General features: G+C 47.5%; 2 long non-coding RNA genes across 2 annotated transcripts; one reads left to right on the top strand and one right to left on the bottom strand.

Moving 5' to 3' along the window:
* Positions 1 to 17,612: 17,612 nt before the first annotated feature.
* Positions 17,613 to 18,349, top strand: LOC121601132. The gene is made up of 3 exons (XR_006006017.1): positions 17,613 to 17,834; positions 17,906 to 18,003; positions 18,089 to 18,349. It is a non-coding gene; the product is annotated as an uncharacterized LOC121601132 (long non-coding RNA).
* Positions 18,350 to 18,838: 489 nt separating this feature from the next.
* On the bottom strand, positions 18,839 to 19,643 carry LOC121601129. The gene is made up of 3 exons (XR_006006015.1): positions 19,448 to 19,643; positions 19,280 to 19,382; positions 18,839 to 19,193 (listed from the first exon to the last, which is right to left on the bottom strand). It is a non-coding gene; the product is annotated as an uncharacterized LOC121601129 (long non-coding RNA).
* Positions 19,644 to 19,972: the final 329 nt, after the last annotated feature.

The following is a 19,972-nucleotide window of genomic DNA, read 5'->3' as shown; positions in this document are numbered from 1 at the left end:
TATGGATTCTGGTGAAAGGAGTACTTCTGTCGACGATATGCTTCGATCAACCATGGTTCCAAATCTGGCCCAATTGGCTTTATGGTAGTTCCTGCGTTTTGCTGGTGGGGCTCTGTTCGGTTCAGCACTTAACTCAGTATACACAGGAAAATGGTCTGAGTTAAGTTCATCAATGGTGCATGGTTTCATTATCACCGTGTTCGTAAGATACAAATCTAATGTGCTGGGAGCCCCCCGAGAAGGGATATATGTTGGTTGATCAGGATAATCAATGATAAAGTTTCCGTGCTGTGCGATGTCGGCTAAGATTCTCCCATTAGAGTTGCTACGAATGTTGTTCCACAGGGCATGTCGAGCGTTAATATCGCCACCAACGATGGTCCGCATATTGAGGTGCGTCAGTACATTAAGGTCTCTTCGGAAAGCCTGTGCTGTAATGTTGGTGCACTGTTTAGGGCAGTAGATCGCCAGAAAACAAACTGACCCCGAGCATGTCGAAACTTGAATCCCCAATGATTCGATAATAGTAGTATCGAATCGCGGGAGCAGCATATGGTGAATACCGTGACGGACTGCTATGGCTACTCCACCTCCTCTAGTACAAGTGCGATCATACCGATAAATGAAATAGTTACTGATGTAAAAGTTGATATCGGGTTTTAGGTGTGTTTCAACAATTAGTGCAATATCGATACGGTGTCTATGTAGAAAATCTTCAAGCGGTATTCTTTTAGTCCTTTCAGACTGTGCATTCCATGTCACAACGCGAAGATTACCCATTGAGCATAAGTAGTTCTCCGATAACGGCGAGTTGTTCTGCCTTGTTGCGGCATAGTCGAAGTTTCGACATCATCTTTGTGAAGATGCTAAAAAGTTCCTGCATGGAAAAAAGATTCGCTTCAGAAACTGGTGTTGGTGTGTCTGGGGCGTTCCGAGCATTTTCCAAGCGCTGGGCAAGGGTGATGAAGCCGGGTGGGGTATTTGGTTCAATTGAAGCAGTGCGGTTTGTCTGCATTACTGAACTGCTGGGTTGTGTAGCAGTATGGGTCGATGTTGCGGGGGGAGGACGTACCATCGGTGGAGCTGTTATTAACGGCCTCGAAGGGATCTGTCGATGAACCGGGTTCGGCAGATGTTGGTGTTTTGCCTGTCGACGTGAGGCCTGTTGCCTAACTTCTACATATTTTGCTCGGCGAGGGCAGGTTGGATCATCAGCCCCATGAGGACCCGAGCAGTTCGAGCATTTCAACGCCTCATTTTGGTCCTTGGTTGGACAAGCTTCGGTGATGTGTTGACCCGCGCAACGAGCGCAACGTGGTTGGATGTTGCAGTGTCGCGTACCATGGCCAAAGTCTTGGCAACGATGGCATTGCGTTGGACCCTTTTTACCACCACGATACGCCTCCCACCTTATGATGACTTGCTGTATGGTTCGAACCGCCTCTAGTTTTTTCAGGGAGCAGGTCCCACGTTTGAAGTGTACTAGATACAATCTGGAGTGTATTGTATCGATGCGCCGTTTAATTTCGAAGGCCTCCAAAACTTCGAGTTGGTAGCGTCCCTGAAGTTCCTCCACTATTTCAGGGATGTCCATTTCTGGAAGCCCGCGTAGCACAGCCTTGAACGGGCGGTCTTGTTTCGCATCGTGGCTGAAGAATTCCGCTTTTCGCTCTTGCAAGTATTTTAGTACGCCATCGTATTCAGACCTGGAGCGAGTGACAATGGATGTGCCAATGCCGCTGAGTCGGAATTGGGGCGTGAATCCTCGTGACTGAAGCTCCGGACGAAGTTCAGCAACAGGTATTGTTTTAACCACAATCGGTGGCGGCTTGAAATTCGACTCGGAAGTCGGATTTACTTTTCGACCTGCCAGCGGTGTGGCAGATGCTGCGGGTGGGTTAGCCGACGGACCGGCGGATGTTTTTCGAGTAGACCGACGACGAGCGGAGCCTTTCTTTCGATTTACTATAGTAAATTCCTGGGAGATTTCCTCCTGTTCCATGGTGTCGGAGGAGCTGGTATCGTTGATGCTATTGTTTTCATTATTCAGCCTTTGTGCCAATGCATCGTTATCAGCAGTTGGGCATATCCGCCGCACAGAGCGTTTCGACATGCCCAAGTCCGATCCACTATCACTGCAATTGTTTCTTCCACGCTTCGCGTGTTTCCCCCCCTCCTCCGACATGATCGAAGAAGAGGCAGAGAAACGCGCGCGACAAAATGAAAACCGGTTTTATGAGAGATTATTCAGGAGCACAAAAGAAGCGGTGCTTACCCATCGAAGGCTCAAACCGAACTGCGGTAAGTCAATTGAGCTGCATTGTCAGAGCATGAGGCTTTTTTTTTTTAACAATTGCAGGTTTTATTTCATATAAAAACAAACGACGTCAAACCTACGCTCTTGACGTAGGGCGTCGCCCGCCAGGGATTTGCCGTACGTATTTCCGTCCTTTCGGATGTCGCTATCCCAATTATTTATTATTTCATTGTGTATTCTTCCTGATTGCGCAGGATACTGCTTTCGGAATTTCTGGTTTATTAAATAAAACTGTAACTAAATGTGTCTTACTCTGTTTTTTACTCTCGTTTTATTCACTTGGATTTCACCCTTTTTCCGCTATCTCTTGTGATCATCTGTCAAAAAAAACACGCGGCTTCTCTGCAGTGTTAAGTCCGCGCTCTTGTTCATTGGCTTGCAGCGCACACATCAAATCTATATACCTCTTAGGATCATGCCGCGCTCTGACTGTTGTGTTGTTATCAGACACAGCATGTCGAGTCTGCTGTGTATTAACCCTAGCGTTAACATCCCGGCTACCTTGAAATAACAATGTTATTTTAATACTACTCATTTATAGGGAGTAATGCTATCCTGACGACTGGGCGAGTAATTGTTTTCCCTTCTGACGTTTTTAATGAAACAACTCGCACTATGTTGTCCTTGCCTGGGTGAAGGGCCACTATCTTTGCAAGTGGCCATTGGCCAGGTGGAACATGATCTTCCTTTAGAATAACGACCCGTCCTATCTCTATCTTAACTGGTGGTTTACATACCTTTGTAGCTCTGGCTTGAAGTTGCTGGAGATACTCTGGGTACCATCTTGCCCAAATCGATTGCATAAGCTTTTGCGTATGCCCCCAGTGTGTTAAGCGGTTGTCCGGAATGTGCTTGACGTCTACCTCAGGCACCATTTGAAAGTTAGATCCAGTGATGAAATGGCCCGGAGTTAATACGTCGAGATCATCAGGTGAATTGGGAATAGGAGTGAGTGGTCGCGAATTGAGGCACATTTCAACACGTGCACATAGCGTCAAGAAGTCATCGTATAGCAGGGTTGACGATCCTAGCTCCTTTAGTAGATGTTGCTTTGCTGATTTTACCGCGGCTTCCCAAAGCCCACCAAAATGAGGAGCTCGCGATGGAATGAACTTCCATGTTATCTCGTTCACAGCACACCAGTTGAAAATTATCTCTCGCGATTTGGGATCGGTTTTCAATTGTACATATAGTTGATGGAGAAGATTTGCTGCACCCTTAAATGCTGTGCCGTTGTCTGAATGTAACTCCTTGACCCTTCCACGACGTGAGATGAATCTTTGCAGCGCGGCAATAAAGGCTTGGGTAGTTAAGTCGCTAACTACTTCGATGTGTACTGCTCGCGTCGCAAAACAGACAAAGATCGATAAATATACCTTCCGTGGTATTGTCTTCCGAGTTCCAAACTTTACAAAAAAGGGTCCACAGTAGTCCACTCCTGAAATTGAAAACGGAGGCGCTGGAACTACTCTGCTGCTGGGTAGGTCGGCAATGGTCTGAGTAATAAATTTTGGATGTTTCTTAAAGCACGTAACGCATCGATGATACACAGATCGAATCAAGTTTCTTGCACCTATGATCCAGTACCGTTGTCTTAACGAGGCGAGCATTTGTTGTGGGCCCGCATGTAGTTGCCTTTTGTGACAGGCTTCAACCAGCATGAGCGTCAATCGATGTTTCGCTGACAACACGATTGGGTTCTTTGTGCACAATGGAAGGTTTGCTAAATTAAGTCGTCCGCCGACCCGAATTAATCCATCTTTTCCTAATACTGGGTTAATCCACCTCAACTGCGATGATCGTGAGATAAAGCTTCCATTCGTCAAAGCATGTAGTTCGTCTGGGAACATTTGTTGTTGATGTAATAAACATAAGTTTACTTCTGCGAGATGTAATTCCGCCGTCGATAACCATTTGGGATTAGTATCTTCAGGAAATTCTACACAAACCTTCGCTCCTTTACGATGTCTTGTTTTGACTAGCAGCCGGCAACAGTATGCGAAAACGCGTCGAAGCTTAGTACATGATGAATATTTGGCAAATAATTCATCAGAGAATGTTGCTGCAACGGCTGCTAATGCCAACATGGTTGTATTGCGACGTTCTTCTAGTATGTCGGCATTCTCGCAAGGAGTAAAATGACCTGCTGGCCATTGATCTTCTGGTAAAGAAAGCCATGATGGTCCAAACCACCATCTCTCTGTGTCTAATAGATCCGTTGGATCTAAACCTCGGGAGATATAATCTGCTGGATTATCAATCCCCGCTATATGTTTCCATTGGTTAATGTTCGTAGCGTCTAATATTTGTGTAGTACGATTTGCTACGAATGTCTTCCATCGACATGGTGATGCGTTTAACCAGTGCAAAACTGTGGTAGAATCGCTCCAAAATATAATCTTTGTAGGATTGAAACTTAATGCAGTCAATAATTTGCCATAAAGTTGCACACTCAATAATGCAGCACACAATTCAAGCTTGGCAATGGAATGATGAGTTTTAACAGGAGCCAATTTAGACTTTGCCACTAGTAGATGAATTGAAACCCCTGACTCTGAAGGAGCACGTATGTAGCAACAGGAACCGTAAGCCTTTTCGGAGGCATCGCCAAATATATGAAATTCGCATTTGTCTAAACCTGCATTCCCAAAAACGTAGCGTGGAATGTTTAAATTCTCCATAATATGAATCGTTTGTTGAAAGGCCTTCCAAGCATGTTGCAGTTTCGTTGGAAGATGAACATCCCAATCAATAGGTTCACCAGTAATTGGGTCGATAGATGTCCAAGCCTGTTGCATTAGTAACTTCGCCTTACACACAACAGGTCCAACCAGCCCCAGAGGGTCAAATATTTTAGCAACAGCTGATAGAAGTGTGCGTTTGGTAATAGTTGGAGGCAATGAGACATTCTTGAAATTGTAGCTGAAATTATCGCTTCCAGGGAACCATACAAGTCCCAGAGTAGTGATAGCAGGATCAGTTCCTAGATTGTGACAACGTGGGGTTGCTAAATCTTCATCTGCGATATCGTCTAGGACGCGTTTCGAGTTCGATGCCCACTTTCGTAGAACAAACCCATACTGCTGTAATAAGTTGGATACGTTTTTCTGCAACGTAGCAGCAGACTCCTCATCATTAGCACCAGATAGAAAGTCGTCGACATAGAAATTGTTCGTGATGGCTTGTGCTTCGATTGGGTATTTATCAGCTGCGTTGAGGGCAATTTGCTTTAAAGCTCGGGTTGCTAGAAATGGAGCAGAAGCTGTTCCATAAGTAACGGTCTTTAATTGGTAGCTTCTAAGCTCTTCTGCAGCACTTGGACGCCATACAATTCTCTGTAATGGCTGATCATCAACATGTACCATAACCTGTCGATACATTTTTTCAACATCTGCACTAATAGCGATTCGATGGGTACGGAAATGAGCAATCAGCGAGAAAAGATCTACTTGAACAGTTGGACCAACTTGAAGCGCATCATTTAAGGAGTACCCTGATGTAGTTTTGCACGACGCGTCAAAAACTACTCTTACTTTCGTCGTTGAACTGGACTCCTTCAACACTGGATGATGCGGTAAATAACAATGGACCATACTATCATCTACAGGCTCTGCAAGTAATTCCATGTGTCCCAACTCTTCGTATTGCTTTAGGAACATTCGATATTGCTCGTATACCTCAGGATTCTTCTGTAGTCTACGTTCGGTGTTGAAGAATCTTCTTTGTGCTATACTTTTGGACTCCCCTAGACTGATTCTTGATGTTTTTACTGTCGGCAATCTGACCACTAATCTTCCTTCGTTGTTGCGAGAAGTAGTTTCGGAGAAGAATGTCTCGCAAGGATCTTCGTCTGAAGCCGAGGAGGAGGATGGTAAAGCATCTATCTCCCAGAATCGCCGGATGGTCGATTCTAACGTGTCCTGACGCACAACTGCATTTGTTGACACGTGACGATTCTGGCTTGTTGCTGAAGTCGATCCAGCAACTGTCCATCCAAACTTAGTATTTACAAATACTGGCTTATCAGACCCAACACCGATTCGTTCATTCATGTGAATGGCCCAGAATGCCTCTCCACCGATAACTAGATCAATCTGGCCTGGCTTGTAGAAGAATGGATCGGCTAGTACTAATCCTTCGATTTTCCATTCATTTGTATTCACCTCCATAGTGGGAAGCTGTGCGGTAGGTGAATCTAAAACGAGAAAATTTAGCTTTGTGCTGAATCGCTGCGTCTTGGATGCCACGATCACATCTACTGCTTCATGAATATGATTTTCTCGTTGGCCAATACCTAAAATAGATACGCTAGCAGAACATTTGCGATTAGTTAAACGATTTGCAAGAGCCGTCGAGATGAAATTGGACATCGAACCAGAGTCCAAGAATGCTCTCGCATCAAACGTTCTTCCATTATCATCTACCACCTGTACCAACGCGGTTTGTAGTAAAACAATAGTACTTCCCGATGCGGCAGTAGTTGCAACTAGTGTTGGGTAAAGTGCTGCTGTGCGCACTGTGCGCACAGCACACCATACTGTGCGCACAGCACAGCACAGTGCCTTAAGTGCTACCACAGTGCTAGCACTTTCGCACAGTGCTAGCACAGTGCTAGCACTTCCGCACAGTGCTAGCACTTTCGCACAGTGCGCTCTCTGAGCACAGTGCGAAAGTGCTAGCACAGTGCTAGCACTTTCGCACAGTGCGCTCTCTGAGCACAGTGCGAAATGCTAGCACAGTGCTAGCATTTTCGCACAGTACGCTCTCTGAGCACAGTGCGAAAGTGCTAGCACAGTGCTAGCACTTCCGCACTGTGCTCAGAGAGCGCACTGTGCGAAAGTGCTAACACTGTGCTAGCACTTCCGCACTGTGCTCAGAGAGCGCACTGTGCGAAAGTGCTAGCACTGTGCTAGCACTTCCGCACTGTGCTCAGAGAGCGCACTGTGCGAAAGTGCTAGCACTGTGCTAGCACTTTCGCACTGTGCTCAGAGAGCGCACTGTGCGAAAGTGCTAGCACTGTGCTAGCACTGTGCGAAAGTGCTAGCACTGTGCTAGCACTTCCGCACTGGTTCCAAGTGCGCACTGTGCGCACAGTGCGCACAGCACACTAAAGGCAATGTGCGTGTGCGCACAGCACACTTAATTGTGCTACTTTACCCAACACTAGTTGCAACCACAATGTTATCTGGAGATGGATTTTGCACAATCTGATCGACATGTAAGAGTGTGTGGTGGCGCTGATGACACTTGTGGCATTTAAATTTCGAGCTACATCGCAGGGCTATATGTCCAACTCGAAAACAATTCCGACACAGCTTATTCGATGTGATAACCTCCTCACGTTGAGCTACTTGCATTCCTTTAAACATTTCACATTGATGTAAGTAGTGTTGTTGTGCACATGCATAACAGCGGAGGATAGCGGGTGGCACGGTGCTAACACACACAATACCCTTATGCTGCTTCACGCCGGCTACCTTGCCCACACTCGATCTTGATACTTCATAGGTCGATTGAACTGTTGCACTAAGGATTCTCAGCCGTCTTTGTAAAAACTCTTGCAACTTGGTATACACATCTTCCTGATCCTTACTTGTATACTCTTCCCAAGCCAATAAGGTTCTACCATCCAACTTATAGAACAACAGACTACACAGCGGTGTATCCCATTGTCGTATGGGCTCTTTCAACGCACTCATTCCTTGGGTCAGCCTAGTAAATTCATCGAAAACCCGGCGTAACTCTTCAGTCGACTCGCCCTTCATCGGCAGAATGGCATGCAGGGCCTTGAAATATTCACGCCTTAGTGCCCTTTTGTTATCATACCTATCTAATAGCGCTTGCCACGTTATGCTGTAATTGTCGGCTGTAAGCTGCACATGCTGGAAACGTTTTGCCACTTCACCCTTTAGCACTGACAACAAGTACTGCAGCTTCATTACGGAAGGCATGTCCTCTGCCTCATCGATCATGGACACAAACCGATCCTTAAAACTGAGCCAATCCGTCGTGTTGCCATCGAAAGTTGGCAAATCCAGCTTAGGTAGACGTAAATTAGCCAGATTCGTGCCTTTCCCCGTATCCGTGGCATCCAGATCAGAGACTGCCATGGTTTTACGTGACGTTAAAAAACCCTTAGCTGCACAATACCTGTCATAAAACGCGTTCCGTGCGTCGAACAATTCGTTCAGCTGCTTATCATCTTCCTCGTACGATTCCAGCTTTAACTGAGCCGCTTCATACGCCTTCCAAACTGCTTCCAAACTGGATAACCTCTCTGCCAGTTGATTCGCCTTCTCCTCGTTGAACCCGTTAATAAACTCTTCTGTTTCTCGCATCTGGGCTCGGGATCGCAGCGTCACAATCGTCGCTTGGGTTTTCTTCGTTTCTGTAGCCATCTCACCAACCAGCAAATATTCAGCAGACTTTTTTTCTCTACAATACAGAGTGTATTAGAAGCATGTGCTTCACTTCACTTACGCAACGCGTGATTGAGGTTAAGAACCTCGATACACAAAATTTTACAGTTTTTTTTTTATGTCCAGAAATCCGGTTCGAAGGACCAATGATTGCGCAGGATACTGCTTTCGGAATTTCTGGTTTATTAAATAAAACTGTAACTAAATGTGTCTTACTCTGTTTTTTACTCTCGTTTTATTCACTTGGATTTCACCCTTTTTCCGCTATCTCTTGTGATCATCTGTCAAAAAAAACACGCGGCTTCTCTGCAGTGTTAAGTCCGCGCTCTTGTTCATTGGCTTGCAGCGCACACATCAAATCTATATACCTCTTAGGATCATGCCGCGCTCTGACTGTTGTGTTGTTATCAGACACAGCATGTCGAGTCTGCTGTGTATTAACCCTAGCGTTAACACTTCCCCTTGATTTTAGAGCATGAGGCTTGACGTGTTTGTTGCGTGCAATGAGCGGAACTTCAACTAGTTGAGGAAAAAGCGATCGATTGTAGACTGGTGCAGGTGCGGAGATGAAGCGCGGTGTTTTTGGGGCGGTCCAGAAACAAGTGTTGAGTTGGGTGCTTCCAAGGTATCATTCAGGGGGGGGGGGGGGGGTGACACTGTTGTGATGATGTTGTTTCAGGACCAGGTGGAGTAGACGTGTGTGCTGCTAAACGGTGAATCGTTGTTGGTGTGCGTGTGGTGTAGCGGTGATCAGTACTAGTAGCTGGTGTGCGTGTTGTAAAGCGGTTTCGGGTGGCTATAGGAGATGAGGTTTGGTGGTCGTGTTGACGGGATGGAAAAAATTCACGTACACCGATACCGACGGGCCAAGTGGATGGTGTGAGTGCCGCATCTCGAAGGATAGCCGGGACTCTCACTTTGAATGAAAGCCAATTCATGCTGTCCACACTAACCCCTACTCTCAGCAGGCAATACGCTATAACGTCATCGGTGGCTAAGCGACACTTTACAGAAGCGACCACTTGTTCCACAGTGACGGCCGTTGATAAGCGGGATAGGCGGATCCAGATCCTATCTGTGAATGGCTCACGAGGTGCAGCTTGAAGCGGTGATGATAACGGATCGGTTCCCACCAGTTCATGCGGTTGTGTAGGTGCCGGCTGGAGGGCAATCGTGGTATTGGTGTATGCGTTTGGCGATGACGCGGCACAAAGGATGTTACCGCGATTGTTTACAATTCTGTTTACACCAGGAGATGCCGAATCCTCGATTACGCGCCTCCGCTTTCTACCAGTAGCCGGTCGAGGATCAGGATTCCGAATGTGAGGCGTGGATGCAGTTTGAAGGAGGGTAAAACCACTGCGAACTTCGGCGACAATAGGCTCAACGAGCTTGCCGATAGCTGCTACAGCTGAGGTGAGGGCGGCTTGGAAACCGACCTGGGCGCCTATTTCTTTTACCGAACGGTAGCGCGGATTTTTAAGAATGTTAGTGCAGCCAATGCAGCTCCAGTGCAGGTCGACATTGGACAATACTGCGTCAATCAGCTCGGGGGGCAATTTGAAACAGCCGCGGTGGAACGTAGGGTCACAATATGCACAACAGATGATGCAGCCGGTGGCCTCTAGCGGTTCAGCACACGAGAAGCAAATAGCCGCCATCGCGAAATCACGCGTACTCACAGCACAACACTGCTGAGCCGAGCAGGAAAAAACAGCAGGAAACCACCGGTGCGGTGTAACTAAACAATTCGCCAACACGCAACGATGATGTGAAGCAGTTTAATAGTCCGTAGAATAGGCAACAATGCGATGCGACGCAGAAAACACAACAAAATTACTGAAAAATCACGGAGCGCGACGAATGTGCGGCCGCACAGTTTAATGTCAAACGTCAAAAACAAAAAAAAAATGCTTACCATTCTAAAAAGCGCCGACATCGGATTCGACTGATGATAATTATTTATTACCTGGTGCGTCTGATTTCCACTGGTTCTCGGGAAGTGTCGCCGTTCTCGGTCTGCAGTAGAAGGCGAGCCTATTGATGCATCCAGATCGTGTAGAAGCGCGTGATGTCGGTATGCACAATCGTTGATTACACAACGAGAGCGATTTTTGCACGATCGCCAATTGTGCTTCTCCAGGCAGCTAAAGCACACCGATAGCTCACGTGCTCGCCTCCATTGATCCTTTACCGGCAGTCCTCGAAAATTAGTGCATGTCGACAATACATGCCCCGCGACGTTACAGGATACACACTGTCTTTCAGCCGCGCTGGACGTTGTCACTCCATCTGGATCCACGTGCGCGTGGACGTAGCCCTTCGTAGGCCTTCCCTTGCTGGTCCCGCGCACTGAAGGATAGTCAATCGTCGTCAGCCTCGCAGCGTCTTCGGCCAAATCCTCCATGTAGTCGCTGAATGTGGACAGATCCACCGATGTCATTCCGCGGATGTGATGCGACCAACGCAACCGTTGATCCGTTGGTAACTTGCCGACCACCTCTTGCAGCAAGAGCGGGTTGGTGATATGCGCACGTTCACCAGCCGCAACCATATGGTCCACCATACACTGCACTGCTTCCCCATACTCGACTAAACTGTCGAGCTTGTCAGTTTGGAGCGCCGGAATCTTCCGCACCTTCTCGATTAATGTTTTAATTAAGTGCACCGGCCGTCCATATTTGGAACATAGCTTCTCGATAACCTGTGGAACTACGTCCGGTAACACCAATCGACTCCGAACAGCTACGAGGGCAGGTCCTTTCAGACACCTTTGCAGGCGCAGCATATTCTCCCAATTCGAGTATCCACATCGCCTGGTAGTATACTCGTAGTGCGATATAAAAATCGGCCACTCAGCGGGATCACCAGAGAAAACTGGGAGCTCTTTGGAAACCATGTGCCGCGCAGCCTCTTGTCGTGGAGTTAGATATGGTTCTTCTTCTTCTTCTTCTTCTTCGCTGCGTTTCACTGTTCTCTTTTCAGTCTGAAAAGAGTTAAGTTGTGGTGAAATTGAAAAAGACTTATTTTCTCCAAACCCGAGAAGTGCCTCTTCCTCCTGCACGAACTTCAGCTGCAGTTCAAGTTCCATGCGTCGTTTCTCCACCTCCTATCGCTGCTTCAGCACGGCGAGTTGACGTGCCACGTCATCACTTGCCACATCCAGGTTGAGGTTAGGACACGATCCCCTGTGCACGAGGTTCAATGAGCCAGACCTTTTACCTCCGTCGGCCTCATCGAGCGACGAAAGCGGCCGCCTCTTTGGTGTCATGACCGGGCACACCCCGCCTGCCGTCGCGACATCCTGGGTGAGGTTATGCACGGGTCCCCCCGGCACGTGGGTCGATGTTCCTAGCCTCATCGAGCGATATAAGCGGCCACCTCTGTGGGTTTGTAACCAAGCGCGCCCCGCCATCCGTCGCTGCTTCCAAACTAAGGTTACGAACGAGATCCCCATCCACGTGTTTCGAGGTTCCTTCCTTGGGCTCCTTATTGCCCTCGCGTGGCGATGATTGCTCTCTCAGCGTCTTCCTGGCACACTCCTCCCACAACCACGCACATTTCTCCACGGCTTCTACGGATGCCGTTATACCGGCACACGAGAAATGCCACCACGCATCACATTCATCGCACTGCACGTACAAAGTGTCGTCAACCTGGTTACCGCAAGCCTTGCAACCACGTGCTTTCTTCGGTCCCATTGTTCTTCACTATTACACTTAACGCACTGAAGAACCCTTTTTTTAGGCAAAAGAGTGTAAGCATAAGGAGGCGCGTGGTAGGCGTTTGTGAGTTCAACTTTAACAATGACTTTATATGCAAGCAAAAGATTCACAAAAGTTGAACTATGTGTACTTAAGCAAATCTAATCCAATAAAGCAAAGTAAGAAAAAAAAACCCTTGGCGTCTAAAAAGTAACAGATGTGTGCGCTATTTATCAACTGCTAGCCTCGTCTAGTGCTAAGGTAAGTGTTGATCTAATTCTATGTGCTAAACTCTCCATAGTAATACATACTACTTACATTTATTATTGCTTCATTCAGCCCCCGATGAGGACGTCATTACTTAACAGAAGCCAGCTGAACACGCGCCGCACGGATGGTACCCCGAGCGCGGTAGGAGGAAGGAAGAACGAGAGGAGGAAGAACGGTAAATTTGGAAGGGGGAAAGCGTTCTGCCGTCTACAAAGGGGGAGTATGCCAAAACACATGTGCGAAGGGAGAGAGATATTATTCAATAAACAGCATGCGAATGTGAGCATAAAGCAAATGTGAACAGCCTCATAATTTCTATAAGCAATCCGAAAAAGGGGGCGGAGCAAACACATTGGTATGCGTGAGCGGCTGACGCAACCAGACGGATGGTTCGGGCGCCTGTGGCGAAGGTCTCGACAAGCCTGCACACGAGAACTTCGTGGAGAGCTTCCCGCTGTGCAAAACAACGGAAGGCGTTATGCCGTTCTGAGAATTTTATCATGCCTTCCTTTTCTCTCCAACGGCAATTTCGTCGAGCAGCTCGTCGAGCTGCCCGTCCCTGGCTCCGCCTCATTCCCCTCGCCTGAGCGCGCTGCCGAAGGTTTGGATGTGTTGGTGCGTCAGACGGCCAATCGCTGTCAGCCATCGTCCGTGCTCATTCCCTCCCTAGCGCTATCTCATTCTCACTTGTGGTCAATGCTCATGAGTTGCTGTGGCGCTTAAAAAACTGTTAACAAACATTGCAGCGAAGAAGTTGCATTTTCACAAATCAAACCAAAAAAGCGCAATGAGTTCAATCGCTGCAATGTAAAAATGACCAAGGAATCGCTAGCTCACGCTGGAGGGTTTGCTGTGCAACGGGCAGAACCCTAATTCGCATTAGCACGTTCAGCCTGGCGCTGTTTTTCATCAACATTCCTTTCCGCCGGCATCTAGAACGCAAGCTGATTGTGAAACCGGCATACTGGAAAGTCCACTGGCTGTCCCTGGGGCCTGCCATCGAACTGAACGTGTTAAGCATTAAGCGTAACTTTGTTACACTAAGCTTTTGCTTTCGTATGGTTTAGATTACACAGATCTGCTGAGCCGTCAGCGCATGGGTGTGTACGTGCGTGTGTATGCACTTTCGCCAAATGTGTTTTCTTCCGGAATATTATGATCCATCGGTCAAAACAGGAAGGTGTTTATGACAGTGGCGAAAGGACGAGTTGAGGTCCATGTAAATGGTAACTGATGACCGGGAGGAGGGGGTAGTGGCACACAGCTGTTGGGAGATTGAACAGTATACTTAAATTGCCGGCGGGAAGGGGGGTGGCCATGGGACCCCTACGATAATCGGTCACAGGCCCTAAAATTGTAGTCGCCATGGGGGAGGGGAGGTGCAAATGGTTTTCTCCAGCCACGGAGCCCTAAAGACCATCTTTCCGGGGGCCCTTGTCGCTAATAATCTGTCCACTTGTAGACATACGGCATACTACAGACTAGAGATCTTCGGCGACCGCCTAGTCCGCCTATCGTTAGGTCTGCCGCTGGTTCATGGCCGTGTTTTTTTTTATCGTGGAGGTGCATCCTTCCCCCTGCCTGCAGCGTATGCATCGAGCAGGAGACAGTGTGGCAGTATGCAAGTTGCACGCTGGATAGGAGCGGGCCCGCGACACCGCCATCATTCCGCACATCTGCATGCCCGTCGTGGGTTCTAACCGCGTATGAACCGTCCGCCGTAGCAAGGGGAGACTATCCGGCTACGCGGTACTCAAGTCCTGAAAAGGCCGGCATGATCGCGTGTAATTACAAGAATAACAATAAGAAAAAGAACTTTGAAGCGCCATCCTTACCGGGGAAGAGTTTGTCATGACTTTGTTGCTGCCGGGTTCCCGCTGTGGCGCGACATATCAACGGAATGCACTCGACCAAAACAAGAACCTACCAATCCGAACCCATTCCAAGGCATTGCCGGTCAATCGGCGTCATGATAACTACTCCAAACCAACAAGCCGCCAGATTCTGGACGGACAGGTGCAGCACCATACGCGCACCGTAAAAAACAAATCCAGAATCCTCGTTTGTATGGATTCAATTCAAAATGTTGTTTCCACTTGCGTCCGCTAGCTGAATTAGAAATAAATGTGCAACATATCACACGCACGTTTACTTAGATCGTGTGTCTTTTTAATACCCCCAACAGCATAGCCGATCGCAAAGATGGTGGTGCCAATGGTTGTGTTGTATCTCAGATAGCGAGATCGAAAATGCATGGACTTTGTAGCCTTAGCGGATAGAAATGTACGCATCAGAATCAAATAGTTTTGGGGTTTCCAAACGCACACAAACACGCGCGCGCAAACTCACACACACACACACACACACACACACACACACACACACACACACACACACACACACACACACACACACACACACACACACACACATCCATGAACGCGTGCACGCCAGCACGCACACACACACGCACGCACACATGCACGTACGCGCGAACGCGAGCACGCACCCACGAAAGCGCGCTCGCGAGCACGCACCCCGAAGCCGCGCACGCGAGCACGCACCCGCCACAAATCCCCCCCACCCTCCCGCACGAGCGAGTACGGCTACCTTATCGGAAGAAAGGCTGGTTCAGCTATCATGTAGCACATCCTCATCCCTAGCGCCGGGCGGGGTGGGGAAAATTCCGACATGATAGAGTGAACGGTCACTTTCCCCGCGCTGTGTGCGTGTGTGTGTGTGTCGAGATCCAAAAACTGGAGACAGATTTCAGCACATTAAAAAAATAAAATTTATTGCCACTATACATCGTGCTACATGATGCTTAGAAGGTCGTTGAAGCGTCAAACATGTTCAAATTAAAAAATATTAGATTAGTGTTAGACGTTCTCCTACGCTTGTTTTAAATAGGCTTCTTCACCCTCAATTGGCAGGGGCATCGAATGGTCTCATCAGCAGCGGCACGAAATAAATTAAACCATCAATACACCGATAACACTTTAAATCCCAATCCAGCTTCTCCCACAGCGTCTCAAGGTCACACACTAATTAATAAATGCTAATAAACACCCACCAATAACAATACACAACCGCAATGCACCTATAAGTATCAACGCATTCACCACAACACCCAATCAGCTGGCGGCGGAAGGCACGGGCTGAAGCTCAAGTAAGGCAAGCCAGGGTGAAGGATGGAGATGAGAGGAAGAAGCGGACGAAAAAATGGGCGCCATTATTTTTTTTAAATTTTTTTACCGTTTTTATTTTTTTGCTCCGCCGCCGCCCGAACTGCCCGAATTGCGCGACCCAGCGCAGGAATCGCTGAAGTCCAGCGCGTGAGACCTGCCAAAATCTGCGCTGGCCAGCGCAGATTTTGGTACATTTTCTGCGCTGGAAACTGCTCGAATTTGCGCAGCGGGTTTGTAGAGAGCTCAGATTACACAGGCTGCGGGTTTTGCGTCCTTCCCAGTCCGCAAAAAGCCGAAGTTTTGTATGGGATCGTCTCGTACACATATGTACCCAAGTAGCAGAGCCGAAGTTGTTCAGAGATTTTTCTGTGTGCCAAAGCGAGATGCCCTGTCTTCTCTCTCTAGATTTTGGACAGCAAACCGCCGCACGTGTAGAGGTGTGTGCGTGTGACGAAAAATGATGAATGAAAAACGCGAGGAGCGGGGTCTGAAGTCTTTTGTTGGTCACACATACATGCATCTACCGTTGGATTGCGTTGAACCGAGTCTACCCATCTCTCTCGTTCTACCATGATTGTTCTGCTATCGCACTCATCCGGGTGTTAGGCATTCTCAGTCTGTCCAGAACTTTCGTTGTGGAAGGATGTGCGGGAGTGATGTGCGATTTCTTGTGTCCCCTACTTTCCATGTTTACGTTTTGCGCAGTGTTGCTTCTTATTCCATTGTGGAATGATTAATCCTAGCAAATTGTTGAGGTAAGTTTCTTGATCTCATATGTGCTTCAATGTACTAATTCAACTAATGCTTATCGGCTTCAAAGTTACAGGTGCATGCGCCATTCATCAACGCCTACCTGTTGACATCATCAACAATCTTCAAAGTTTTGACGGAAAGAAATTGTTTTCCAGTTTTAAAATATTAAGGTAAGTGTTGCTCTCATCATATACGCAAAACTATCCAAAATAATACGTACTACATACATTAATTATTGGTTCATTTTTATTGACAGCGTTCAGCACAACTCAGCCACAAAACAACGCACTGGATTACGCTAAGAACCTGTCAAAACGCGCGCAACCCCCGGGCGCGGTAGGAGAAAGGAAGAACGAGAGGAGGAAAAAATAAAGCCAGCGCTCAGCTCTGATGGTACCCCGGACGCGGTAAGGAGAAAAAAGATCGAGAGGAGGAAGAACGGTAAATTTGGAAGGGGGAGACCGTTCTGCCGTCTACAAAAAGTGTGAGTATGCCAAAGCACGTGTTGGAACGGAGAGAAAATGTGTGGAATAAACTGCATGCGAATGTGTGCATACACCAAATGTAAACATGTGTGCCTCATCATTTCTATAAGCAATCCGAAAAGGTGGTGGAGCAAACACTTTGGTATGCATGAGGTGCAGAAAAAATCAGAGCGTGATAGTATGTGTGAACGCGATCGTTCGGGTGGAAGGTGTCTATGTGTGCGTGAAACCACATTTCCACTTCTACTGCAAGTGGGTACGTAAGTGGGTACATATGTCCCAAGTAGCAGAGCCGAAGTTGTTGAGAGATTTTGCTGTGTGCCAAAGCGAGAGGTCCTGTCTTCTCTCTCTAGATTTTGGACGGCAAACCGCCGCCCGTGTAGAGGTGTGTGCGTGTGACGAAAAACGATGGATGAAAAACGCGAGGAGCGGGGACTGAAGTCTTTCGTTCGTCACACACACATGCATCTTCCAGCTTATTGCGCTACACCGAGTCTACCCATCTCTCTCGATCCACCATGATTTTTCTGCTATCGCGCTCATCCGAGTGTGAGGCATCCTCAGTCTGTCCAGCACTTTCCCTGTGGAAAGATGTACTGAAGTGAGGTGCGATTTCTTGTGCGACGTACTTTGCTCGTCTACGTTTTGGGCCGTGTTCAGTTCAGTTATTGAATGATTTATCGTAGCAAATTGTTGAGGTAAGTTTCTTGCTCACATGTGTGCCTGTGCAAGTACATTCAACTAACCCTTGGCGTCTAAAAAGTTAAAGGTGTGTGCGCTATTTATCAACGACTACATGCTGGCCTCGTCAAGAATGTTCAAAATGAGCGACGAAAAGAAAACGTTTTTCAGTTTTAAAATATTAAGGTAAGTGTTGATCTAATCCTATGCGCAAAACTCTCCATAGTAGTACATACTACATACATTAATTATTGGTTTTTTTTTTGGAAAGCGTTCAGCACAACACTGCCACAAACCAACGCACTGAATTACGCCAAGAACCTGTCGAAACGCGCGCAGCTCAGCGTCATTACTTAACAGAAGCCGGTTCAAAACGCGCAGCTCCTGTTCATGACGTCATCACTAAACTGAAGCCAGCTGAACACGCGCAGCACGGATGGTACCCCTGGCGCGGTAGGGGGAAGAAGAACGAGAGGAGGAAGAACGGTAAATTTAGAAGGGGGAAAGCGTTCTGCCGTCTACACAGCGGGAGTATGACAAAACACATGTGGGAAGGGAGAGAGATACTATACAATAAACAGCATGCGAATGTGTGCATACAGCAAATGTGAACAGCCTCATCATTTCTATAAGCAATCCGAAAAAGGGGGTGGAGCAAACACATTGGTATGCGTGAGCGGGTGACGAAACCAGAACGTTTAGATGTGTGCGTGACGGATGGTTCGGGCGCCTGTGGCGAAGCTCTCGACAAGACTGCAAACGAGAGCTTTGTGGAGAGCTTTATAGGGAGCTCAGATTACACAAGCCGCCGTCGGTTTTTGCGTCCTTGGGGTGTACGAGACGATCCCATACAAAACTTCGGCTTTTTGCGGACTGGGTACTTACTTACGTACCCACTTGCAGTAGAAGTGGAAATGTGGTTTCACGCACACATAGACACCTTCCACCCGAACGATCGCGTTCACACATACTATCACGCTCTGATTTTTTCTGCACCTCATGCATACCAAAGTGTTTGCTCCACCACCTTTTCGGATTGCTTATAGAAATGATGAGGCACACATGTTTACATTTGGTGTATGCACACATTCGCATGCAGTTTATTCCACACATTTTCTCTCCGTTCCAACACGTGCTTTGGCATACTCACACTTTGTAGACGGCAGAACGGTCTCCCCCTTCCAAATTGACCGTTCTTCCTCCTCTCGATCTTTTTTCTCCTTACCGCGTCCGGGGTACCATCAGAGCTGAGCGCTGGCTTTATTTTTTCCTCCTCTCGTTCTTCCTTTCTCCTACCGCGCCCGGGGGCTGCGCGCGTTTTGACAGGTTCTTAGCGTAATCCAGTGCGTTGTTTTGTGGCTGAGTTGTGCTGAACGCTGTCAATAAAAATGAACCAATAATTAATGTATGTAGTACGTATTACTTTGGATAGTTTTGCGTATATGATGAGAACAACACTTACCTTAATATTTTAAAACTGGAAAACAATTTCTTTCCGTCAAAACTTTGAAGATTGTTGATGATGCCAACAGGTAGGCGTTGATGAATGGCGCATGCACCTGTAACTTTGAAGCCGATAAGCATTAGTTGAATTAGTACATTGAAGCACATATGAGATCAAGAAACTTACCTCAACAAGTTAGCTAGGATAAATCATTCCACAATGGAATAAGAAGCAACACTGCGCAAAACGTAAACATGGAAAGTAGGGGACACAAGAAATCGCACATCACTCCCGCACATCCTTCCACAACGAAAGTTCTGGACAGACTGAGAATGCCTAACACCCGGATGAGTGCGATAGCAGAACAATCATGGTAGAACGAGAGAGATTGGTAGACTCGGTTCAACGCAATCCAACGGTAGATGCATGTGTGTGTGACCAACAAAAGACTTCAGACCCCGCTCCTCGCGTTTTTCATTCATCATTTTTCGTCACACGCACACACCTCTACACGTGCGGCGGTTTGCTGTCCAAAATCTAGAGGGAGAAGACAGGGCATCTCACTTTGGCATACAGAAAAATCTCTGAACAACTTCGGCTCTGCTACTTGGGTTGTGTGTGGTGTTCATCGCGTTCCGGCCACGATCGGGTTCGCCCGATCATTTCTACTCTCGCTGCACATTTCGCCCGTATTGCTTTTCGCCCGGTTTG

The sequence above is a fragment of the Anopheles merus genome, unplaced genomic scaffold (genome assembly GCF_017562075.2).
Source record: "Anopheles merus strain MAF unplaced genomic scaffold, AmerM5.1 LNR4000030, whole genome shotgun sequence".
Classification (NCBI taxonomy): Eukaryota; Metazoa; Arthropoda; class Insecta; order Diptera; family Culicidae; genus Anopheles; species Anopheles merus.
Note: the sequence above shows the minus strand (reverse complement) of the source record. Positions and strands in the feature narration are given on the sequence as shown.